The sequence below is a fragment of the Suricata suricatta genome, chromosome 8 (genome assembly GCF_006229205.1).
Source record: "Suricata suricatta isolate VVHF042 chromosome 8, meerkat_22Aug2017_6uvM2_HiC, whole genome shotgun sequence".
In the NCBI taxonomy this organism is placed as follows: domain Eukaryota; kingdom Metazoa; phylum Chordata; class Mammalia; order Carnivora; family Herpestidae; genus Suricata; species Suricata suricatta.
In genome coordinates this window covers 26065988-26093416 of record NC_043707.1, presented here as the reverse complement: position 1 = coordinate 26093416, position 27429 = coordinate 26065988, and the positions used below count along the sequence as shown (strand labels likewise).

At 39.3% G+C, this 27429-nt stretch overlaps 1 long non-coding RNA gene across 1 annotated transcript in view; it reads right to left on the bottom strand.

Annotated features, from left to right (window-relative positions):
* The window catches only part of LOC115297725, a 36377-nt gene extending 9012 nt beyond the window's left edge, over positions 1–27365 (bottom strand). The window contains exons 1-2 of the long non-coding RNA XR_003911477.1: positions 27301–27365; positions 22706–22812 (exon numbers count right to left, since the gene is read on the bottom strand). This is a non-coding gene — a long non-coding RNA (uncharacterized LOC115297725). The remainder of the gene's footprint in view (positions 1–22705; positions 22813–27300) is intronic.
* Positions 27366–27429: the final 64 nt, after the last annotated feature.

The following is a 27429-nucleotide window of genomic DNA, read 5'->3' as shown; positions in this document are numbered from 1 at the left end:
ACACATCTAGTATGCGTAGTGCTGGTGTTGTCTCGACATCAAGTAAAGACCAAACCTTGGATGAGAAGCTCTTGTGGATGCATGAAAAGTTTTCTAAAACATAATAGAAGAGGAAAAGAGGTCACTGTGTGGAGAAGACCCATCAACAACAGCAGAAAGGAAGAGTGGAAGTGAGAGATAAGCAAGGAAGAGAGGATCGAGAGAGGGTATAGTGAAGTCTTTTAGGACATTTAAACATATCCAGAAAGATGGCTGCCTCAGTCAGTTGCATGTGCGACTCTTGATCTTGGGGTTGTGGGTTTGAGCCCCATGTTGGGTGCGGAGATTGCTTAAAAATAAAATCTTCTGGAGAAAAAAATCAAAAGTGCCAGAAAGAGAAACATTAACTTTAACCACCAAAGAGAAATAGACCTCTTTCAGGTATGCCCCTTCCATAAAATGAAGTGGTGGAAAGAGAAAGTGAAAGTATCTTCAACATTAATACATGTTAAGGAAAAAATAAGGTGGCTAGCAGAGGACAGGTAAGGCACTTTGAAATGCAAAAGAGGTAACAAGTAGACATAAAAGTATTCATGTTGCGGGGCACCTGGGTGGCTCAGTTGGCTAAGCGTCCGACTTCGGCTCAGGTCATGATGTCATAGCTCATTGAGTTTGAGCCCTATGTTAGGCTCTGTGCTTACAGCTCAGAGCCTGGAGTCTGCTTCGGATTCTGTGTCTCCTTCTTGTTGCCTCTTCCCCGCTCATGCTCTCGTGCTTTCTCTCTCTCTTTCTCTCTCTCAAAAATAAACATTAAAAAAAGTATTCATATTGATATGACCAGGGGGTGGCATTTGTGTGCCCAGAAGAAGGCCATGACAAAGACAGATGTACAGAAGTGAGAATACAGTAGGAATAACGAGGGGACAAAAGTGAACCATGCAATAACAAAGGCCAAAACTGACTACACAATGAATTTGGCTAACAGAGAACAGTGCAGGAAGACAATGTAAAATCAGAGTCAATGACAAGAGTAAGAAAGGGAGCAACTCTGATGCACCCAAAAGGAAGCAGATTTAAGTGAAATTCCAAAGCATTTCCTGAAAGGCTTACACGATTTTGAAGAACTGGGAAAGCATAAATATTTATTTGGGAAGAGCAAGAACTTGAGCCTAGAATACAAATTCTAAGCCTAAAACAAAACCAAAAGAAAAAGTTTTCAAGTTACAAATTAATTTGTGTTCCTTCTTTTCATTCACGAATTGTTTTCTTTGTTTGACTTTTGTAACTGGCCAACACTTTCCCACAGCAGCATGTGATAACTAGTCCTCACCGTCCTAGAGTGGCCCACAAAAGCCTGTTTAACTATTAAAACTCTACCTTCACAAAAATGCTGAGAATCAGCCTGAGTTCTGAGCCCTGGGAGAAACAAGTGACAAAACGCAAGAGAACAGAGGAAGAGAAGCAGAGCCAGGAAGGACCAGGAAGAGAAAGAGGAAAAGCAAGGAAAAGAATGACAAAGGAGGGTTTCTTCTTGTCTTGAGCAGACACCCCCATCAAGTGTTAGGAAGCCATTGGACTCATGCTCAAGCTCCAAGTCTGAGGTTCATGTGCCTTAACCTTTTTAGGCAGACGTGATTGAAATTTTACTAAGTGTGAAGGAGGGATATTTTGTAGCAAGGTTCTTCAAGGAAGCTCTTCTAGCCGCTCCTTCTTACAGTCTCCTTCCTCCTTTAGTTCTCTAAAGGATCCAGTGTATGTGTTTTTTTTAACATTTATTTATTTTTGAGAGCCAGAGAGAGAGGGAGACACAAAATCCAAAGCAGACTCCAGGCTCTGAGCTGTGAGCACAGAGACCAACACAGGGCTTGAAACCACAAACTGTGAGATCATGATCTGAGCCAAAGTTGGACGCTTAAACGACTGAGACACCCAGGTGCCCCTAAAAGATCCAGTGTTTCAATGTGGGGTTTCCCGTGGGTCTTGGCATACAAGAGTAGGGTCGTTGGTAAATTTGAAGCTTATGAGATAGGAATTACCTAACAGAATAAAACAGTTTCTTCGACTGTATACAGAGAAGTGGTATTATAAAGTATAAAGCAAATAAAGATGGAAACTAGTTAAATCTTTTAATATGGAGAAGTAATCACACTGTAACACAGCCCAACACCCTGGATCTATTGGGTGAAAACTTGTGATTTACTTAGAGATCTGTAAGGGACGTGATAATTTAAGGATGTAGATAAATGATGGAAATTTAGAAAAAACATGGAGGCTCATCTTGGAAATTAAGGTATGGAAAGAGTCAGGCAATGGAAAAAATATAAAAAGCAAAAATGGTGAGAATTAAGTCTGACATTTGCCTAGGCAAGAAAACAAGATTAGTCAAACTATGAAAAAGAACTACTCATAGAAAGAAAATGAAAAAAGGCTACAAAACTCCCACTGATTAGATAATTTGAAAGACAATTGTTAAAAAACTAAAGTATAAAGAATAAAAGGCTGAGATAGAAAAAAAAAACAAGCCTCAAAAGGACACAAAAAGTATTAAAGTTGTAAAGGTATGTATTACATTGGCAACAGAAGTATAAATACATCTGTAAGAGGGTTAGAAGTGACTTTTTTTTTAAGCATAATTTCCCAATAAAGGGGCTTCTTATTGGTGACATTTCAGGGGGAAATATATCTCCAAAAGGACAATGAATGATCATATGGTGAGTTTTAGTAGAAATTTTTTTTCATGTACTGCCTCCTCCTGGGTCATTACGCTTCTAAATTGCATAGGTAAAGAAAATAGCTGCAAATGAAAGTTTTTGCTTAGTAATGTTCCTTATTTTTAGCTGTTCAGAAGTTATTTTTATTCACCTTCAACAGCTCAGCAATTTTCTGATTTATCAACAGCATTGAATTGAACACTTCATTGCATATAATTACTGGATACCTACACCCAGAAGACAGAGTTAACAAAACCAGGTTCAAGATCAGCTCTGTCAGGAAGAACATTGAGCAAAGTAATTGAAACCCTATTCCTTCACCTCTTTATAAAATAAAAGTCTTGGACCAAAGGAAATTTATGAACTCTTAAGTCCATTCTAGGTATGTTTATTATTCTCTAATGGGTAAATTAATGTTTAACTTACTCTAAGTTACTATTGCAATCTTGTCTTCAGGATGGTTTTATAATGCCTGATTTTTCACTAAGATTTATTGACAGCCTAAAATAATCCAAAATTTATAGATACAGTAGGTAAGAAGTAAGAGAATAAATGGATTATGGCTTCAGAGGCAATATTTCTTCCATTATATGGAGGAAAATAGTTGGGTATCATTACAAAATTACAAGCACAGAAATTATATTAAAAACATGCAATTTTATATTATTAAATATGCAATATATGTTAGCATATTAACATGTGAATAATAATGTTAATAACAAATTGGTATTAATCATAGTTAACAAGATGCATAAGTGTGAAATAATCTTCACAATGACACTATGTGATTTTTGCTGTTATTACCATTCTTTTACAGATAAATATAAAATTTATCTGTAAATTTACTCTGAGGCTTGGAGATATTAAGCAACTTATCCAAGATCATACAGATTTTAAGTGGGAGAGCCCAGAGCCATTTACTGCCAAAAATGGGATATTGTTGTATATACAATAATATTTTGTGACTTGCTTTTTTTAGAGTTAATGCATCCTATGATTCTTTGTTTATAAATTCACTTCAATAGCTTCATTTGTAGGGATTACATGGTATTCCATTGAAAGAATTACTGTATTTACACACTCTCTTGTTTGAGGGCATTTAGTTGGTTTCCAATTTTTTACTTCTTGTGAACCTTTGTACACATCTTTAAATATTCCTCAGGAAACGTTTTTAGATATAGAATTGCTAGGTCAAAAGCCATGAGTATTTTTAAGACTTTTTATATTACTAACCATGTATTTCATTTTATTCTTTTACATGTAGTCTTCACTCCTTTGAAGTGATCTAAGAGGTTGTTAATTAAACTCTCTGTTGTTTGTTGTTAATAGTTCCTTTTGTGGTTCTTATTCTGCCACTTAAAAGAGAAATTCAAGTAGGTGAAAAGATATTTCAGTACTGCCCAGGAGATAAAAGGATAGGAGGAGAAATTTTTGGTTTTCCTCATCCTTTGTGGAAAATTACAGAAACTGACAGAGAAAGTACAGGAAAGAAATTGATTCCTTCCATGTGGGTAGCACTGGAACTGAACAATACAAAAGAAAAATGAAACATTAAGCCCAAGTATTTTGATACCAAACCTTCTTATAACTGGAGAAATCTTGCTGTTTGCCCAATATTTTTTTAAAATCCTAGATAGTCAGCATAGAGGTCTGCTGGGGCAGGACTTGCGTTAGGATAAAAATGTGTCTAGTTTAAGATCTGTGTACTTTATGGTATGTATGTCACACCTCCAGACAAACCATCTCAGAGTCTTGGCATCATGTAAACCAGACATCTAGGGTCAACGGGATTTTCATTTTACTTCCAGGTATTTTTATATGTTTTTACTATCGTTTAAATTTACTACATATTTAGGTAGTGAACACATAAACACAGTAAGTCAAACTCTGGCAAGCTGCAAGACTTTTTTTCTTCTTCTTCTTCTAAGTTTGGATGAATGCCCCATTTCAATCTCTAACAGATATTTGGGTAGCCTCATTTTTTGTGTGTGCGATTATGACTCCTTGTACATAAATTTTTTTGTGCATCCTTAATTATTAACTGAAGATAAATTTCTGGGAAGCTGCCTTTCAGTGATCTGAAGGGAAGGAGCTGAAATGCCACCCTGGTGCTAACAGTTATTCAGAAGTCAAATGGGGTACAACATACCCCAAAAGAATAAGACTTTGATCAAACACTGTTTAGACCACTTGAATCACCTCAGAAAAAAGGCTCAGAACATAGCACTATATCATCTTTAAAAAATATCGGGGGTGGGTGGGTGTCTCAGTGGGTTGGACATCCGACTTCAGCTCAGGTCATGATCTCATGATTCATGGGTTTGAGCCCCACATGGGACTTTGTGCTGACAGCTCATAGCCTGCTTCAGATTCTGTCTCCGTCCCTCTCTCTGCCCCTCCCCCACTCACATTCTGTCTCTCAAAAATGAATAAATGTTAAAAAATAAATTAAAAAAATATTGACAGTGCCTGGGTGGTTCAGTTGGTTAGGCATCTGATGCTGGATTTCAGCTCAGGTCTTGATCTCAAAGTCATGAGTTCAGGCCCCACGTTGGGCTACATTCTAGGCATGAAGCCCACCTGAAAATTAAAAAAATAGGGGAGCCTGGGTGGCTCAGACTATTAAGCGTCCGACTTTGGCTCAGGTTATGATCTTGTGGTTCACGAGTTCCAGCCCTGCATCAGGCTCCATGCTAATAGCTCGGAGCCGGGAATCTGCTTCCAATTCTGTGTCTGCCTCTCTCTCAGGCCCTCCCCCCTCTCAAAAATAAATAAAAACATTAGAAAAATTAAATAAGTAAATAAATAATAAAAAATATTGGAGTGTGGGGTGCCTGGTTGGCTTGGTCAGCAGAACATGTGACTCTTGATCTCAGGGTCATGAATTCAAGCCCTGCACTGGTCATACAGCTTATTTCAAAATATAATAATATTAAAAAATTAAAATTTTTAAAAAATAAAAAATATTTGAGTTTGGAGTATCCCAAAAGAGAAGAGCAAGCACCCAGATAGTTTACTTCTTGTAAGCATAGCCTGGCCAAATTTCTCTTTCTAGAAAGTCAATCTCAGTCTTCACATTTTAAAGGAGGAAACATACAATTTGGGGACTCTCCAAGATTTTAGATACTTTAGAAAAAGTGTTTATCTAACCTCTGATAAAAATAAAAATGCATGTCTGATGATCAACTACATTATGATACGTAAATCAAAATCCAAGCTCTTTTTTGATTCAGACTATATTGCACAGGCAGAATTTTTGTATTGCTGAATAATTACTTGTTTGCAGGTGTGTTTGCTTTAACATAGACAGAACTGGTTTCTTTCTATCCTTCAAAAATCCATTCCTTTTGTTTTCTAGAATATATATTTTGGTTGGCAAAGCAACTCAAACCTCAGCCTCCATTTGCATTTCGCCAAGGTCTCAGTACAATAGTGCAGACATCTGTTTGTGAACACAATCCTGTAAGATATCTGTATTTCTGGTTGGAATCCAGGTCATCTGTTACAATTTAGTGATGTTCTAAGCTTTTACTTCCATCTCTTAGACCCTAAAACGACTTCATGTCTTGGCTGAGTATCAGAGTTTCAATACACACAGACAGATCCAGACTTTCTCATTCCCCTTACCACGCTGGGCTGCTACCAGCAGTTTCTGGGGCATGAAAAACATCTAAACTGGCAAACTTCAGAAAAAGTAGGGTTTTTTTCTTTTTTTCAGGAATATCTTGCTTCATTGTGACAAAAGGCCAACCTGTTCCCCTGTCTAAAATATGCAGTGGAGTTATTTTAGCTTCCGAAATTTTCTGTTCTGAGTAAGATTTTATACTGAGAAGAAAAAGGGAAAAAAAAAATGACACCACAAAAAACAGAGTCCTAACAACTCTCCGAAACTTAGGAAATGTGTAGTGCTCTGAAGCCTTTGACATTATCTCAATCCTTGCAACCTTTACCTAGTTAAGTGCTTAGCATGCCCTTAGTCAAGCTTATATCTCTCTTCTCCCCACAATTAGCCTGGTAGAAAAGGATTCTTCTTTGCAAAAACTAAACAGCCCCAGGGGGGGAAAAAAAAAAGACCTGCATATCCCATCATTTATAGGTCAGATCAGTGAAAAAGCTTGAAGCCTCATTGTCCTGTGAAGAAGCTTTCCATGCATCAACCTTCTCTGGATATTGGTATTTCCAAGTAGCTTATTATTGCCATATTCTTATATATGAACAGACAGCCAAGGAACCAGACATTTGGAAGAAAATCTCCAAAATGAAAGAGAGACTAAAGTGAACAACACGGGTGAGGGGTGTGGGGTGGGGTTGGGGGGGATAAGGAAAGTGAAATAGAAAGACTCAGGAAGAAACCTTACCAGCTAAGAATAGCCTCAGAGAGAGGAGCCCAGACAACGCAGGCACAAAAGAATAGTCCCCTTAAAACCAGGACAGACAGCAATAGACCTTGGAAATTAGAAGTGGGGAGGAAAATTCAGTGCATGAGTTTGAAGACAGAGTTGAAGAAATCTTTCAGAAATTAAGACAAAAAGACAAAGAGGTGGAAATATGAGAGAAAAAATAAGACAATAAGACGATCAGGTCCAGAGTTTCAACATATGAAAAATTTAAGTTCCAGAAAGTGAAGAGGAGGAAATTATGAAAACCAAAACCCAAAAACACCCCAGCTTAACAGGGGCTGAGTTACTAGGCACTATGCCTAATAACAACAGATGAGAAAACATTCCGTACCAAGATATATCATCATGAAATTTCAGAAGATAAAGTAATGAGGAGAATATTCTAAAAGCTTACTGAGATTAAAACAACGGTGAGGGGCTATTTCACTGGCCAACATCCAGAGCCACTGACTATACCAAATACCGATGAGGAATTAGAGCAATAGGAATTCTTATTCGCTGTTGGTAGGAATGCAAATTGGTACAGTCACTTTGGAAGACAATTTCTAACAAAATGAAATGTACTCATACTATATGATTCACCAGTTACACTCTTGGGTATTTGCCCAAAGGAGTTGAAAACTTACATCCACACAAAAACCTGCACACTGAAGTTTACAGCAGCTTTATTCATAATTGCCAATGCTTGGAAACAGTCAAGCTGTCTCTCAGGTGAATGGGTAAGCTAGAGTACATCCAGAAAAAGGCATGTATTCAGTGCTGAAAAGAAATGAGCTATCAAGCCATGAAAAGACAGGGAGGGATCTTAAATGCATATTACCAAGTGACAGAAGCCAATCTGAAAAGGCTACCTACTGTAGGATTCCAACCACATGGCACTCTGGAAAAGATAAAACAAAGGAGAAAGCAAAAAGGTCATTGCTTGTCAGGGATTGTGGAAGGAGGGAAAAAAGGGATGAATTGGTGGAGCACAAAGGATTTTCTGGGCAGTGAAAATATTCTGTATGACACCACAATGATGGATACACGTTATTGTGCATTTGTCCAAACCCCTAGAACAAACAACAAGAATGAACCCTATGTAAACTATGGATTTTGGGAGATACAATGTGTCGGTGTAAGGTCATCAGTTTTAACAAATACACCAGTCTGATGGGAGATGTTGATAATGGGGAGGCTATGCGTGTGTAAGAGCAGGGGGGTATGGGAGAGCTGTGTATTTTCCCCTCAATTTTGCTGTAAAACTTAAACTATTCTAAAAAAACAAAGTTTAAAAAAAAAACCTTAAAAACAAAAACCTTACAGAGAGGAAAAACTGACCTCATATAATGGGACTGAAAATCCCAATGGCATTAGGCTTCTCTACAGCAAAATTAGAAACTTAGAGAAAATGAAGCAATACCTCAAGATCTGGAAGGGAAATGATTTTCAACCCAGAATTTTGTTCCCAGGTAAACTACCAACTAAATGTGAAGGCAGTAAGGATATTTTTAGCCATTCAATAATTTAAACATTTCTACCCATCTTATCCATTGGACAATATAGAATTACCATATGATCTAGTATCTCACTTCTAGGTGTATGCCAAAGGAATTGAAAACAGATTCAGACAGATACTTGTACAATAATGTTCATAGCAGTGTTGTTCACAGTAGTCAAAAGGTGGAAACAACCCAAGTTTCTATCAACATATGAATGGATAAACAGAATGTGGTAGAAACATACAATGGGATATTTTTCAATCTTAAAAAGAAATGAAATTCTGATAAATGCTACAACATGGATGAACTGTGAAAACATTATGCTAAATGAAATAAGCCAGACACAAAAGGATAAATATATAGGATTCTTCTTACATGAGGTACTTAGAATAGGCAAAGTATAGAGACAGAAAGGTATAGCAGAGATTACTAAGGGTTAGGAGAGAGGAATAGGGAGTTATTGTTTAATGGGTGCAGAGTTTCTGTTTGGGATGATGGGAAAGTTCTAGAAATGGATAGTGGTGATGGTTATACAACATTGTAAATGTTCTTTTCTCTCTTAAATAATTTTTTAATGTTTATTTTGAGAGAGAGAGAGGGAGAGAGCGAGAGAGTGTACGCAAATGCACACAAGGGGGGAAGGGCAGAGAGCAAGAGAGAGAGTGAATTCAAAGCAGGCTCTAGGCTCTTAGCTGTCAACACAGAACCTGACATGGGGCTTGAACCCACGAACCGTGAGAACGTGACCTGAGCCGAAATCAGACGCTCAACCAAGTGAGCAACCCAGGCACCCTGTGAATGTTCTTAATGTCACTGAATGGGAATTGATTATAATGGTTAATTCCATGTTATGAATATTTAACCACAACAAAAAAAGTAAAGGTTGTAAAAGGAAGACATTGTGGGCACAGAAGTCTACTTGGCATTACCATGTCTTTTAAGAGTAGTCAGCAGTTAATATTATCATAGAATATCTCCTGAGTTTTAGTTTACAAAATGTAAAAACATTGTATAATAGGCAAACGAAACAATCCCGTAGTCCTGAGTCCTGCGGGCTCAGCTGAGACGTAGGAAGGTACACTAGCAGGTGATTATGATGGGGGAAAGCCTGGGATAGAAGAAATCCACTTTACTCACTGCCTTGAATTGCTTTGCAGTTCATTGCTTGTTTTCCCAATCTGTAAAATGGGATAAGTAACAGCTGCTATCTCATTACAAGTGTTGCAGTAAATCCACTACTGTTCATGTAGTACACTCATCTTCCTGAAAGATGTTTTACATGATCTTCACATCTAGTGTCATTGTGTTGGGTAAATTGACAAAGAAAATGTCTTGAGTGTTTTGCTTAAAACTGAAAAGCTATTCTCTCACTTCATACAGAGAGATATAGAGTGTTATGTTCGCGTGGTAGGGGTGTTATTGAACGAGTCAGGATGTTGGATTTCACAGGCTTGTTCTAGTATTTAACATGCCTTTTATTAGTCAATAAGAATCTTGCTTTACTCTTATTGTTTGTTAAGATGCGTGGATAGCCAGACAACACTTCTTTAAGGTTCTAATGAGATGACAATACTCTGCATGTGCACGCAGATAATGAGGGAGAGAGAGAGACTCCCAAGCAGGCTCTCCATCTCAGGACTACTCACCACCTGAGCCAATTATCAAGAATCAGATGCTTAGGGGCGCCTGGGTGGCTCAGCTAGTTTGGCGTCAGATTTCGGCTCAGGTCTTGATCTTGCAGTTTGTGGATTCAAGCCTGCATTGGGGTCCCTGCTGTCAGCACAGAGGCCGCTTCAGATCTTCTTTCCCCCCTCTCTCTGCCCTTCCCCTATTCGTTTTCTCTCTCTCTCTCTGAATAGACTTAAAAAAAGATTAAAGAATCAGACGCTTTACTCACTGAACTACTCAGATGTCCTGAGATCACAATATTCTTAAACTCGTTGAGCCCATTTCTTCATCTGTAAAACGAAGGTGTTCTCTACACCTTGTTGACAGCTTGTTTGGGGGAGTTGATGAGGTCCTTCTATTCATTTATTCATTTGGTTAAGTATTCACCGTGAGTGTATGAGCTATTCTGGCTACTGAGAATATAATGCTCCGCAAGAGAGAGATGCTTCACACCTTCCTGAAGCTTCCCATTAAGTGGGATGGCTAACGTATATAAGAAGCTTAAAGAACATTGCCTGGCACTTTAAAAACTTTTTTTTTTAATGTTTTTATTTATTTTTGATACAGAGAGAGACAGAGCATGAGAGGGGGAGGGGCAGAGAGAGAAGGAGACACAGAACCGGAAGCAGGCTCCAGGCTCTGAGCTGGCTGTCAGCACAGAGCCTGACGCGGGGCTCGAACCCACGAATGTGAGATCTGACCTGAGCCGAAGCCAGAGGCTTAACCGATTGAGCCACCCAGGCACTTTAGTAGATGTCAATAAATATTAGTCTTCTGACTGCAATGGTTAATTTTATGTGTCACTTGGACCAGAGTATGGAGTACCCAGATCTTTGGCAAAACATTATTCCTGCTCTGTCTGTTAAGGTGTTTCCAGAGGAGATTAGCATTGGAATTAAACTGAGTAAAGCAGATGGCCCTCCCCACTGTGGGTGGCATCATCCAATCCCTTGGGGGTCTGAATAGAACAAAAAGGCAAAAAGGAAGGGAGAATTCGGTCTCTTCCTGACTGCGAAGCCTGAACATTGGTTTTCTCCTGACCTTGGACCCTTACACCCCTGGTTCTCTGGCCTTCAGATTTGGACTGGAATTTATGCCAATACTTTTCCTTGTTCTCAGGCTTTTAGATGCAGACTGGAACAATACCACTGGCCTTCCTGGGCCTCAAGTTTACAAATGGGGGGTTATTGGGACTTCTCAGCCTCCGTCATTGCATGAATCAATTCCTTATAAATAAACCTCTTACCATAGCGGGCTGTTTTGGTAGGCAGAACTAGGTTATACATATATCTGGTCGTTTATTTAGTAGGAACATGTTGTGCATATTTATGGCGATCCTAGGCCATTGTTACTCATTCTGTAAATATAGCAGTCATACTCCTGTTCTCGAATATTGAACTCCGGTGAGAGAGAACAAGTCATTCAAATCATCTTCCCCGGAGAGCAGGGAAATGCAATTTTATGCCCAGACCCGAGATGATTCAAAAGTTTACCAAAGTCCTGGGAACTTAAATTGTAGGCAGGAATAATATTGCTGTTCATCACTGTCTACTTATTTTCTATTTAAAGAGTTTTATCTTTCTAGTAGAGGGGGCCGGTTTAATAGAGTGTCAGGGGAAATGTCGAGTGAATGTATTGATTGAATGTATGATGATAAATGGGGGCAACTTACCTCCTAATCTTCCTCCAGGTTTGCCTAGCTGAGGGTGAATAAAATTATTTTTAATATAGCCAAGAAGGTCTTTTTTATTGCCTTGGGATTGTGGTATCCTACATGTGCCTGAATGACTTCTTCTCCAGAAGGAGTAAGAATTTGTAGATTGGCACCAGGTGGAAGGTATTTTCATACATGTTTCTGGATGCCAGAATGTCAAGGTCCATCATTCAGCTAGGAACAATGAAGGTATGCGAGGATAATAGTGACGGAAGGAAACAAAGAAACACACACACTGTTCACATATCAAATACGTCCACATTTTACAGAGAAGAAGATGGTCATAATACCTCAAGGGAGAAAGCAAGGATCTTCATCACCAAAGGCAAGAAAAGGTTTCTGCAGGCACTCCACACACTGAATGCAAAATAGAAGCCACCTGAAGGGACAGGAGGCATGAGACTTCAACAAAGCAAAGCAATTTTATGTCAGATGGCGTCCTCCCAGATGAAAGATTTCTGGAAAAAGTGGTACAGAAGACGGCATTCTTAAGTATTGTGCAGCACTCCCTTTTGCTTGCTTGAGGCAAATGCAAGGCTGAAAAGGTTTTTATCTGATTCTCTAACAAGAAGTATACTTCTGTCACATCCAGAGTGACTGATAATGCTCAGGCCTACCCATTACTCCATTCAAATAATAGGGTTTACTTGCTTTTAAGGTCACTTGCACTATAATGTTGTTATTGTTCTTCTTCTGTTCTGCAGTCTTATTTTCACAGAGGATTGGGAGAAAAAGAGACGGGTACTGGGCAGCACTCATTCATGGGCATAAAGCCACTGTCACTCTTTCCCTGCGGTTTTAAATGTTCTTGCCGGTGACAGACATCCATGCAACAGAGGTGTCGGGGGAAGGGAGGCTTGGGTTTTTCCGCGGGGATCCAACAGCAACAACAACAGAAATCCACTCCTGGGGATTTTTGTCTTTGAGTTAAAAACCATGGTGGAAATACTTCAAGAACATTATGTGTCTCAAGAAAGCTGGTGGTGCTTGAAATAAAAACATCATAGATTATATCAAGCCGAGTGGTAAGAGAAGGTTTTTAAACTCAGAATTTCACTAAATTTCTAATTTCAAATTCCATTAGTCAGCCACACTTCAACGACGGTCATAAAAAAGTTCATTTAAATTTGAAAACAAAGAATCATTTCTTTCTAGAGGATGCAGTTTAATCTGTATTCTGTCCTGTCACTTTTATAGAAGGAAACACATGGCTTCGAACTTTGCTTTCTGGCTATGATAATTTCCTATTATAGGTTTGTCTTTAGTTAGTTTCCAAAAATCTCATATGCTTAAGCTTTTGGAGCCATGTAAATTTCTGTTCTGTAGCCTCATTTTCATAGATTGGTAGAAAAAGAGAGATGAATTGGGTAGCAGGAAAAAACGAAAGGCTTTTTATTAACCTGAAATAGTTCAGGAAAGTCTATATTGGCTATGGTTGTTGCTGTTGTTTCTGTTGAAATAACAAAATGAGGAAGCTTAAAATAATTTTTTAAATTTAATCATTGTTTTTTTTTCAAATAATTTTTTGTTGTTGTTAAAAGTGCTATCACCAATGTGGGGCTCAAACCTATGACCCGGAGATCAAGAGTTTCACACTCCACTGACTGAGACAGTCGGGCGCCCTGGAAAACAGTACAGCGCCCTGGGTCCTAACACGGTGTAGCGGTGTGACCTTAGGCAAGGCACCATACCTCTCTTGACCCCTATTGACTTATTTGTAAAATAGACATCTTTGACTACAGCATCTCTAACGATGTATAAAATTACACATTAAATTATATGTAGTTATACATAATGAATAGGAGAAAGAGATGTATGATATCTGTAAAAATATGTATCTCCTGAAGCAAGTTTTCAGAGCAATCAATGTAGTCTCTGAAGCAATGTTCTGCTGGCCTGATCCTACCTCCGTTTTTAAAGTTTTTAATTAAAAAAAAATTATTTCTTTCTTTTGAGAGAGAGAGAGCAAGGGTGGGGAAGAGAGAGAAGGAAAGAGAGAATCCCAAGCAAGCTCCACGTTGTCAGCCTAGAGCCCACAGCAGAGCTCGAACTCACGAATGGTGAGATCGTGACCTGAGCCAAAATCAAGAGTGGGATGCTTGGGGCGCCTGGGTGGCTCAGTCGGTTAAGCGGCCGGCTTTGGCTCAGGTCATGATCTCACGGTTTGTGGGTTCGAGCCCCGCGGCAGGCTCTGTGCTGACAGCTAGCTCAGAGCCTGGAGCCTGCTTCAGATTCTGTGTCTCCCTCTCTCTCTGACCCTCCCCTGCTCGCACTGTCTCTGTCTCTCAAAAATAAATAAAAACCATAAAAGTAAAAATAAAAAAAGTGGGAAGCTTAACCAACTGAGTCACCCAGGTGCGCCATGACCCTGCCTCCTTTTAAGAACAGTAATGCTTATGTCCACGCATTGGGAGTCTACCGCATTTTCTTGTAGGCCTAAAGAAAAGCATTTTGATTTAATATATTAATTTTTGTACTTCTTTAACTGAGATATACATGATTTTGGCCGTGTTTTCGCCAGTTTTTTATTTTGTAACATTTCAGAAAACCTTCAGAAAAGCTGCAGGAATATACAATGAAGATCCATTTACCCTCCACTTTGATTTACCAGTTATTAACATTTTGCCAAATTTGGTTCCTCTCCACTTTTCTACTCCCTTCCTGCAGAGATAGGCATTGCCCAACCATTTGAGAATTACAAACATCCTGACACTCCACCTCGAAATACTTTTCTATCTCCAAGACAAAGGTCATTCTCCCACACAGCCACAAGACAATCCCTTGAGAAATTTAACACTGATTCAATACTATTATCTAAAATATTGTTTATATTCAAATTTCCCCAATTGTCTGAATAATGCCCTATATTGGTTGATTTATTTATTTTTCAATTCTAGGATCCAATCAATGAGTATCTGTTGTATTCACTTCTCCTATCTTTTTACCCTCCCTTGTTCTATAGTTTCCCAACCTTTTTTGGTTTGTTTTCATTTTTGAAGTGTTCAGGCCAGTTCTTTTGCAGAATGTCCCTCATTTTACATTTGTCTCACTGTGTGAGGGTTAAACACTTTTGGAAGGCATATTCTATACATATTGGGTGTCCACAGTGTACTACATCAGAGGTATGTGATGTCATAACTGGTGATGCAGTGTTTGGTCATTTGCTTAAGGCAGCAGTTACCAAATGTCTGCGATGTGAAAATTCCCTTTCCCTATGAAGTCTTGTGAGAGGGACACTGAGACTTTACAAATATCCTGTTTCCCAAAGGTTTTGGCATCCATCACCAATGGTGGCTTTAAAACTACTGTGCTTTAAATTTTTTTTATGTCTTTTATTTATTTTTGAGAGACAGAGAGAGACAGCGTGAGCAGGGGAGGGTCAGAGAGAGGGAGACAGAGAATCCGAAGCAGGCTCCAGGCTCTGAGCAAGCTGTCAGCACAGAGCCCGATGCGGAGCTGGAACCCATGAACCGGGAGATCATGACCTGAGCCAAAGCCGGACGCTTAACTGACTGAGCCACCCAGGTGCCCCTAAAGTTACTGTGTTTTGATTGTCCTCCTCAAAGGGGAATTGGGGTAACCAATAGAGCTCTGGGAGAATGGACAAAATAATTGGTCAGCGTGGACTTGACCACAGAAAAATCCTGGTATGTGTATTTGTGTTTGTGTGTGGTGAAGGTAGAGGTACAGAAACTGTGACGTGTTGTTAGAATCTTAACCACTATTGGGGGCACCTGGGTGGCTCAGTTGGTTAAGCGTCCACCTTTGGCTCAGGTCATAGTCTTGCAGTTGGTGAGTTCCAGCCCCGCATCGGGCTTTGGGCTATCAGTGCAGAGCCTGCTTTGGATCCTCTGTCCTCCTCTCTCTGCCCCTCCCCCAAGTGGCTCTCTACCCCTCTCAAAATAAATAAACTTTAAAAAATTATTAAAAAAATTTAAAGCAATATTAAGTGAAACCTAAGGTTGGAGTACAAGAAACAGGGAATACAAGAAAAGTAAACTTTTATTAGGTGTTGAGCCAAACAAACACACTCTACTGTTTCTGCTTGGCAATTTCTCTGTAGTATGAGAAGAGACCTAAAGCTTGAGAAGGATGGCGCATATAATACAAACAATACATAAAATCTTTCTTTTTTTTTTTTAAATGTTTAATTTATTTGGAGAGAGACAGGAGGGAGGGGCAGAGAGAGGGAGAGAGAGAAGCCCAGTCAGGCTCCACATTGTTAGCCTAGAGCCTTATGTGGGGCTCAAATGCATGAATTGTGAGACCAGGAGCTGAGCTGAAATCAAGAGTTGGATGCTTAACTGACTGAAGCCACCCAGGTGCCCCTTTTTCTTATTTTTTTTATGGTGAGTTACATCTTCCTTCTTTTTTTTTCCACCTGATTTTGGTCCCATTATATATCTGGTTGTAATATCACTATATTTCTGTTACATGAAATTTAGTTATTATTCATAGGAAATGCAATTAGGGGCACCTGGATGGCTTAGTCAGTTAAGTGTCTGCCTTTGGCTCAAGTCATAATCTCAACAGTTGGTGGGTTCAAGTCCTGTGTCGGGCTCTCTCTGCTGTCAGCACAGAGCTCCCTTGGGATCTTTTCTCTCTCTCTCTCTCTCTCTCTCTCTCTCTCTCTCTCTCTCTCTCTCTGCCCCTCTCCCACTCATGCATGCCCTCTCTCTCCTAAAAAAGAAATAAAAAACTAAAAAAAAAAGGAAATGCAATTAGAAATTAATAATGTAGAAGCAAAAGCTGGCAATACATTTTCCAGGTCAGGAAGTGCTTGATTCCATGTGTTCATATCAAACTAGGAAAGAATCCGAGCATGCTTCGGTTTTTATCTTGAAGAAATGTACTACAATGTGTCTACATTTGTTTTCTTCATGTTTCTCTGATTCATGGCAGTTATTTTCAACAAAAGCAGAATTCTATACTAATGTGTAAGACTAGTTATTAATGGCAGAGAGAACAAAACAAATATTGCAATAAGGAGAAAACATTCTGCATTGAGGAGCGAAAATAAATAATAATGGCAATAATCATGATGATGATCAGGAATGTTAATGAGCTTTGATAAAAGATCCTGGAAAGCAAAGGTGTTCTAATAATAGTAAATACTGGAACAGAGAGCAGGGAAGGGGAGTTGTGTAAGAAATTGCATTTGAAGTGGGAAGACCAATCTGGCATAGGAAATGAAGAAGTAAGACCATAAAACAATAGAATCCATGTATTCAAGCAATAGAAATAACAAAGTCTGAGCAAAGATTTTTTTTGTTCTGCAGAATTATACTAACATATGTCTTCTTTTGTTATCTTTGTGTTTCTCTTATTTATCAGATGATTCGAACTCAACACAGGCAAAACAATGTTTTACTATGATGTCAGTGTTTTAGGAAAAAGAGCCAGAAATTTGAAAAGTAAGCTTTTTGCAAATACAAAGATGTCATTGTTGCTGCTGTTGGGCTTCTAGAATAACTATATGATTGTTAATTATGAAAATAGATAATAATAGTGGATACAATTTGTCTTTGAATAGGAGTGCTATGCCACTAAAACATGCACAATAAAGATTATAAGAACAATCAAAAGTGCAGGATATTAGAAAGACTTACTTTTAAGCTGCAATATAGCCAAAATATACTGTTAAGAACCCAGAATTATCTCATGAATGAATATTAAAATAGTCATGTTTTATTGGCTTTATTTAAGACTATCTACAAGTCGAAGAATCTTTTCAAGCCTTTTTAAAAAATACTTTTGCAATTTGCTGGAGCAATGATTTCCTTTCTTTTTTTTCCTTGAGCTACAGTGGCTAATCTGATTTTTGGTGTTTCAGTAATTATGCCAATTAATGTGTGCTGAGAGTAATTTCATTTGTTGAAATGGATACCAGGTGAATATGTAATTAGTAAAAGGTTGTCTCTTTAGGATTTTGTGAGCAATTTTACATTAGCCACAATATGGAACAGTAGAGTCTCAAATATAAATAATTTCTAGTTAGTGATCAAACCGATATCCAGTTTATATCCTGACAACTGAAATAAAATTCTGGTTTCTTCCCACCTTCTCCTACCAACCAAAGACACATTGTAGGGTGATCAACTCTCTCAGTTTGCAGAAAGGGGTCCAAGTTTTGGCACCAAATGTCCTTATCTTGGGAAGCGCTTTGGTTCTGGGCAAGTCAGGTTAGTCACCTCATATACACATCTTACTGGAAAAGAGATATGGTACTCACAAAGCTTTATTTATAATTAAATAAATAAAACATATAGAAAAGCAATTTAAAAATAAATTTCCATCCATATTACTACTAAAATAAAGCAGCAGTATATGTAGTTGTGTTCCTTCCAGGCTTTATACAAATTATATAATTTAACAGTTCTAAAAACAACTGTCATAAGATGTGTACAATTCTATGTTATTAGTTAACAAAATCAATATCCTTACAATATAGATTTCAATAAATTCATAAAATTCCATGTTATAAATTACTTAATTATCTTTCATTGTAGGACATTTGTTGTTTTTCCTTCCCCCCCATTATAAATGATAATGCTCTAAATATCTTCGTGTATATAATATTAATTTTTTATTTATTTTTTAAAAATTTTAAGTGTATTTTTTTTATTTTTGAAAGACAGAGAGAGACAGCATGAGCAGGGGAGGGTCAGAGAGAGAGGGAAACACAGAATCTGAAGCAGGCTCCAGGCTCTGAGCTAGCTGTTAGCACAGAGCCCGACACGGGGCTCGAACCCATGAACCGTGAGATCATGACCTGAGCTGAAGCCGGAAGCAGGACGCTTAACTGACTGAGCCACCCACGCGCCCCTATAATATTCATTTTTTAAAGAAGTAAAACACAGAATAAAATCATATTGACAACATACAATCAGTTCAAATTATCAATATTTTCTTCTGATAACTAGTTTATCAATTACCCTGCTACTTAAGTAACTATTTCATGAAAAATCCTGGTAATATGATCCCATCCTAGAAACTGGGTGACATTCTTTATTTGAATAGTTGAAACAACAGTATGTGTATTTGTCTGTTCTAAATAGCAAGAAATTTTTTTATCAGACACGAAGATATTATTTCCTTCTTTTATGATCTTTCAAAAGAAAAAAGGCACTTGAAATAAAATGAGATCACTGATCATCACATTTCAGAGAGAAACTCTCCTGTGTTCCAAAATTGAGAGAGGCATTGAGGAGTTCAGATACTACCAAATCATTTTTGATGGGAGTCCATTTTAACACTAAGTATGATCGAATCAACTGTCCCTTAAAGCTTCATTTTGGGATTTTTGAAGTAGACATATGAAAATACAAAAATTCAAGTTTTCATCTGTACTGTAAGACACAACAGCCCAAGACTACAAAATCTAAACTCAAATACAGGAAGGGTGCATCATCAAACCAGTCATACCTGCTATTGCTATTACCAAGTGATAAGAAAAAGTCACAGGATGTGTATATAATAAAAAAAACAATAAAAGAATAGGTTCTATGACAATGCTGTAAGAAAAGGAGGTCCTGTCTCCTTGTGCACCTGTGTCATTTACAACGACAAAAGACTACAAACCGCTAATAACATCATTCTAGACATGGTTCTCAGGCAAGAGAAACAAAAGCAAAAATAAACTATTGGGGCCCCATCAAAATTAAAAGCTTCTGCACAGCAAAGGAAACAACCAATGAAACTAAAAGACAACCTACTGAAGGGAGAAGATATTTGCAAATGACGTATCTGATTAAAGGGTTAGTATACAAAATATATTAAGAACTTCTATAACTCAACTCCAAAAAACCAAATACTCCAATTTAAAAAAATGGGCAGAAGACATAAACAGACATTCCTTTAAAGACATACAGATGGCCAACACAATCATGAAAAGATGTTCAACATCACACATCATCAGGGAAATGCAAATCAAAACAACAATGAGATATCACCTCACACCTGTCAGAATGGCTAAAATATAAAACTCAAGAAACAACAGGTATTGGTGAGGATGTGGAGAAAAAGGAACTCTTGTGCTCTGTTGGAGGGAATGCAAACTGGTGCAGCTATTGTGGAAGACAAAATGGAAGACAAATAATTAAAACTACCCTATGATCCAGTCATTGCACTACTGGGTATTTACTCAAAGAATAAAAACAAGTTAATTCAAAGAGATATAAGCACCCCTATATTTACTGCAGCATTATTTAGAAGAGCCAAATTAGGGAAGCAGTCCAGGTGTCCACTGACAGGTGATGGAAAAAGAAGATGTGGAATATTATTCAGCCATTAAAAAGAATGAAATCTTGTCATTTTCAATGATGTGGATGGATTGAGTATATAATGCTCAGTGAAATAAGTCAGAGAAAAAGACAAATATCATATGATTTCCTCATATGCGGAATTTAAGAAACAGAGCCACCAACGTAGAAAAAAAAGAGACAAACCAAAAAACAGACTCTTAAATATAGAGAACAAATAGATGGTTACCAGAGTGGAAGTAGGGGAAATAGGTGATGGGGACTAAGAGTACACTTATATTGGGTGAAGTATGGAATTTTTTTAAATGTTTGTTTCTGAGAGAGAGAAGAGAGGGAGGGAGAGAGAGAAATAGAGAGAGAGAGAGAGAGAGAGAGAGAGAGAGAGAGAGAGAGAGACAACACAAGCGGGGAAAGGACACACACACACACACACACACACACACACACACACACATAACCAAGAGCAGGCTCTAAGCTTTGAACTGTCAGTGTAGAGCCCTGATGTGGGGCTCAAACTCAGGAACTGTGAGATCGTGACCTGAAGTCAAACGCTTAACCAACTGAGCCACCCAGGCACCCTGGAAATGTCTTATTTCTTAAGCTACTGAGAAAGTGCATGATTGTTCACCATATTAATTTGAAATCCATAATAATTAAAATACACAGAAATTAAAATACCAAGTAAGGACAGAAGAGGCTGTTCATTCTGAATGGAAGTAGCAACTGGAGTGAGTTTTTTGGATGAGTGAGTGGTCTTTATGGATAAATGGGTCTTGATGGGTAAGGAGATATTCAGAGAGTTCAGATGGCAGGAAAGAGATTCTGGGCTGATGCACCAACATGGGCAACGGTGTGCAAGTCTTCTTGGCAAGAGCTTAGCTTAGGATATATAGAAATATGCTGTAAAAAGGAGGGTGATAACATAAAAGGGACCAGACCACAAAAGGCCTTGAATACAGAGATGTAAAATAACTATTCTATCACTTGCATTTTTTAAAGTTTTATTTATTTAAGTAATCTCTACACCCACCATAGGATTCGAACTCATGACCCTACAATTAAGAGTCGCATGCTCATTTGACTGAGCCAGCCAGGCACCCCGATAATTATTATGTTTTATAAACAGAAAGTTGTAATTAGGTCTGGGCTATAATCTATTATATTATTCATGCTATTCCAAAGAATTGATGGTTTTTTTCAAGCAAGATATTCTCTATTCTGAATCTGGTCATTTTAGGTCTTTATTGTTCTTCAAATAAAAATGAAAACAGGGTGCCTAGGTGGCTCAGTCAATGAGAACATTTGACTCTTGATCCCAGTGTTGTGAGTTTAAGACTCACACTGGGTGTGGAGCCTACTTAAAAAATGAAAACATGGGGCACCTGGGTGACTCAGTTGGTTAAGTGTCTGACTTTTGATCTTGGCTCAGGTCATTACCTCACAGTTCCTGAGTTCAAGCCCTGCTCTGATGGCACAAGCCTGCTTGGGATTTTGTCTCTCCTCCTCTCTGCCCCTCACTTGCTTGTGCCCTCTCTCCTTCTCTCAAAATCAATAAGTAAACTTAAAAAAAATAAAAACAAAAAAATCATAATTCATCACAAGTCATCTGCCAAATCCAATAGAGAAATTGTTTCACAGGGTTATGATTTGTAATAAATACAGAGATCTTCCATTAGTACTTAAAAAATTTTTTTTAATGTCTTTATTTTGAGAGACATAGAGAGTGAGCTGGGGAGGGGCAGATTGAGAGGGAGACACAGAATCTGAAGCAGGCTCCAGGCTCTGAGCTGTCAGCACAGTGCCCGACGTGGGGCTCTAACCCATGGACTGTGAGATCATGACCTGAGCCGAAATCAAGAGTCAGACGCTTAACTAACTGAGGCACCCAGGCGCCCCCATTAGTACTTTTAAAAAGTCATTTAGGGGCTCCTGGGTGGCTCAGTTGGTTTGAGCCCAACATCGGGCTTGGGGCCGACAGTGCAGAGTCTGCTTGGGATTCTCTCTTTCCCTCTCTCTCTACCCTTCCCTTGTTTGTGTGCACACGCGCTCGCTCTCTCTCTCTCTCTCTCTCTCTCTCTCTCTCTCTCTCTCTCTCTGTGTCTCTCAAAATAAATAAATAAACATTGGAAAAAAATATTTAAGTCACTTAAAGTTTTTTTCTTGTGATTATCCATCAACTTCCCCATCTGACCAGGTCAAGTAGAGCCATTACCCTGAGAAGGGACAGGAAGACTGGTTAATTTTGTGGAAATCTAAAGCTCATTAAAATTTGTCAGAACTGAGGTACCTGGGTGGTTTAGTCGGTTAACCATCTGACCTCGGCTCCGGTCATGATCTGGCAGCTTGTGAGTTCAAGCCCCACATGGGGGCTCGCTGCTGTCAGCCTGTAAGGGCAAAGCCCGCTTTGGATCCTCTGTCTCCCTCTCTCTGCCCCTCCCCCACTCGCCCTGTCGCAAAAATAAATAAATGTTAAAAAGGTTGTCACAACTACCTTTTCATAAGATCATCATTTGGTTACCAGCAGATAGCTCTCGTTGGCTTCACATGGCAGAGTCTGAAGATGATATGGCTTGATGGATGTGTCATTCATCACAGCACCTGTAGAGAGATGACCAATGTTTACTGCACAATATTATGGAAAGTAGCACAACATCCAGCAAGTTGAACCACACATTTTGTCCCCTTGCCCTTTATGAACATTAAAACTGCAGAGTGAAAAACAACTTCCAATGCAGAAAAAAAAAATTAAAACAGCAGGTGATAATTAGGGCAAAGTTACAACAATGTTCTCGCTGATGGGCTACCTGTCAGTTACTGCAAGCTATTGCTTCTCCCCAGGAATACTTATTACTAAAAGCAACTTATGAGGGTTAAGGAAGGGATATTAAACGTGTTAGTCTCCTTGTTTGCTCATTTGGAAATGGCATAATGATAGATCCATTAACCAGCTCAGCTGTACCTTGTCTTAGGGCAGACTCACACGCAAAATAACTGAAAGTTATAAACGACCAAAACATAAACCTTAAGCTGCCTTGCGTTAAAAATCAATCTTCCTAATAAATTAAATTCAAGTATTATATACTAGTATGTAATATCAAGAAGGATGTATTAATAATTGCCGTGTTGGCAGAGTGCAAAGTGCAAGACTTTAGAGGGATATAAAAATTTAGTAATTTAGAAAACCCGGAACCAAAAATACCTATTGCTGCATGGAATTCTCAGGGTTTAGTTCAGTCATTGAGCTATAATAGTATTCTCTGACTAGTCAAGGTTGAATGTTCAAGATATAGTTTGAGTATTAACCATAGATTCAAATAAAAGATTGTATAACTGGAGAGTCTCTCCTGCGCTGAGTATTTTATTCCGGAACACAGATGTAAGTTTTTCCCTTTGTGTTTTCCAGAATCTCTTGAGTGTCTTCCCTACTAAACAAGCAACCTCTTATGGAATTATTTCTTTAGCTTTACTCTTTATCAACTACAATCTTTTGGCAAAGAATTCACCTAAGCTTTTGCTGATATGAATTATGAGCTCATTCAAACTGCCCACTTCAAGTTAAAGCTTTATCTTTCATTCTGCCCCGTAAGAAATCTGATGATACAGTATGCTTTATTTTTGTTTACTATACAATACTATACAGTATTCCATCGTGCGTTCACACTGTGTTGTATTGTGTGAATAAACCGTTGCTTATTTATCCATTTTACTGCTGATGAGCATTTGAGTAGTGCCATTAACACATGAAAAATATTCTCTAAATACTCGTATACATACAAGCAACACCTGCCACACATATACTTTGAAGTATAGTGTACATACAGAGAAGTGTATATATCATAGTACAGCTTGATGAATATTTTTACAAACTGAACACACATGCATAACAAGCACCAAGCCCAAAAAACAGAATATGATCAACTTCTCAGAGGTCCTATATATGCCCCTCCCAGTCATTAGTTAGGGTAGGTAACCACTACCCTAACTTCTATAGCATAACTGAGTTTTGCCTGTTGTTGCACCACACATACTCTTGGGTGTCTTGCTTCTTTCACTCAGCATTATATTTATAAGCTTCATGTATGTTACTTCATTTGGAAGTAGATCGTTCATTCTCAGTGACGTACAACATTCCATTATGTCAATACATCACCAATTATTTATCTGTTTTACTGCCAGTGAACATTTGGGTTGTTTTCAGTTTGGGGGTTACTATGATGCTCTGAGCTATTTAATAGATATTTTCAGTAGTTTTATTAGGACTACTGGAAAGACGTGGTAAAGAAAAGGGCATGACAACCTGACACACCCAAGGTTGGTTGATTCATTCATTCCTTTTCTCATTTAACAATTATCAGGGCCTATTATGTACCAGGCACAGTTTTACATGCTGCAAATACACTGGTACACAAAACACAGAAGGTCCTCCTTGGACTTTACATTAGTACAGGGAAGCCTCACTCATCATAACAATTTCGTGGCTATTCCCTTAAGTCACACTCCTTCCTCCTTCCCTTTTCTGGGTCTTTATGAAGACACTGGGGGGCAGTTTTCCAAAGTACTATCTACATAACATTTGATTTGGTGATGAATTGTTCTGAGGAAGGCATTTCAGCATAACCATTTAGAGAAACCGTTGTGGACTCACCCACATCAGATTCAGCTTACCATGAAAAAGCCCTGCAACCTATGCTTAACTTTCTTAAGCCTCAGTGTGCTCAATTGTAAAACAGGTGTAATAAAACCTTTCTTGAAGTTCATGAGAATTAAATGAGATATTAAACTTAGAACAGTGCCTGGCACACAGTAAGCACTTAGCTTATTATATGGTGGTTATTAATCATTACAACATTAATCATGCTGCTCTTACAACATAGATGATATGGAGAATTAGAAACAGATATGGACAATGCCATCCACAAACAATTTTAATTCTCTGATGGAAGAAAATTGAAACTCTGACCCAAAAAGGCATTACCAATTCCAGTGAGCATTGCACTTGGACCCTGAAAAAAAATCATTTAAACATTATCCCAAAATGCATTTGCAAATTACTCTTGCCAGAGGCAAGGTTCTTGGAAGCAGTGCATTACCATCCATTTTTCCCCCCTACCAGACATTACTCTTTAAAGACAGGACTGCCAAGGGCTACTCTGGAAAGTCACTAATATTATACTTTTTATTATATTTGCCAATTTCACACCTTCCTCAACCCAACCCCCAAAGTTGTGAAAAGTGACTGTAATTGTAAGTTAGTTCTTAGTTTTCAATGAAAATTCAGTATCTAAAACATCTTCCATATTCCTGAAAACCCTGAAAAATGAACCCAGATCCTTCCTTTAAATGACAAGGAACTTCCCTCTTTTTGTATGCGTGAACTTGATAAACCGGACTTCAGTAGCTGCTGGGACAGCATCTGAGAGGCTAACACAAAGGTTACACTCTATACTGAGGCACTGTTTTAGCTAACTGCTCCAGGGGCAGCAAATTCAGTTATGCTGGGTAGGTAATTTTGGAAGGTGGCACCATGTTCCTAGTTGAATCAGAACCTATATATCAGTCACTTCTCCCAAGAAATTAAGGCACACCATTCACTTGAAAAAGATTATTTTTTGAGAAGGCCTTTCAGCTAGACTGTGAAGGGAACTTTTTGAACATCTAATTGAAACTCTTTGATTTACAGATGAGAAAACTAGTCATTTAAGAGTCTTGTCTAAGGTCAAATGATCTGTTCCCTGGGTAGGCAGAAATCTCAGGTTTTATCCACAGTTCAGTGGTTGTTCCTCTCTATTCTTGCAACTTGTTTCCCCACCATCCTCCCGTCCCATCCACTGCCCCCCAGTGTCTTCATAAAGACCCAGAAAAGGGAAGGAGGAAGGAGTGTGACTTAAGGGAATGGCCACGAAATTGTTATGATGAGTGAGGCTTCCCTGTACTAATGTAAAGTCCAAGGAGGACCTTCTGTGTTTTGTGTACCAGTGTATTTGCAGCATGTAAAACTGTGCCTGGTACATAATAGGCCCTGATAATTGTTAAATGAGGAAAGGAATGAATGAATCAACCAACCTTGGGTGTGTCAGGTTGTCATGCCCTTTTCTTTACCATGTCTTTCCAGTAGTCCTAATAAAACTACTGAAAAGATTTAGTAAAGAGGAGAAAACGTACAAAGCATCTAGGACCGCACGGATCCATTGTGAGCAATTTAACAATGTCAGCTCATTTCCTTTTCTTCCTCCCCAAGTGTAAGCTGCTGGAGGCTAAGGGGTGATGTGACACAGTACTTATGTGCCAGACACAAAGTGAAGTGGGTAGCTAACAGGATGGTGAGAAAGATCTGTAGGCGTCTTTCTGATCTGTACAGATCAATGCCAGTGCCCCGAAAAACGCACAGCTATTTTACCTAGAGAAGCTGGTCTCTTTTGTTGATCGATTCTGTGCTGCAGTCAACTCTTTAATACAACTTTTTATAAGCATCAGCTACATTGCAGCGGCAGGAGGGGCAGTGACAAGGAAGAGCGGAGAACCCCCCTCCGCTTCCCAATAAAGGAAGCCGGCCGTGGTAGGGGCTGCATTTTGCAGGTCCTACGGGTCCCTGGGCTGGGGCAGTCCCGTCCCCTCCAGCCCGCCCCCTCGCCCGCGGCTACTGACGAGGTTCAAGTTCGGCCCTGGGCGCACTGCCTTGCGCTTCCCGCTCCGAAGCCGCCTGCACGTCCCAAGGGCCCCCACATGAAGGCAAGGAGAGCCCAGAGGTCACACGGGCGCGGGGTCACTCGGTCACGCGTTGTGCTACCACGTGGGAGAAAAGTTTCCAACTCCGGCCGCAGGGCCTCTCGGTGTCCCCCAGCGGGGCGGAGGCCCGCCCTTTGGCACCGGCTCCCTTTTCTGTCGCCTGCAGTCGCGCCCCCCTTCCGGGGAAGCCCCCTCCCACTTGTGTCCCTTCTCAAAAATCCCCCCCCTTCCCTAGCTGCGCAGGTCGCCCAGGAAAAATTCTCTGGGAACCTCCCAAGCAGGCTGCTCAGGAGCCTCTGGCGGGCCTGGGGTAGGGGGTAGAGGGACAAGTGTCCCAAAGAAGCTACGGGGGGCGCGGACCTGGACACGCGGAGTAGACAGGGGACAGTGTCCTGCACGCGTTATCGGTGCAGTCGGCAGGTTCACCTCTCGGCTTCCACACCCTCGCGGGCCAACTCTCCCCGGGCGCATCCGACCCCACGCGCCCGG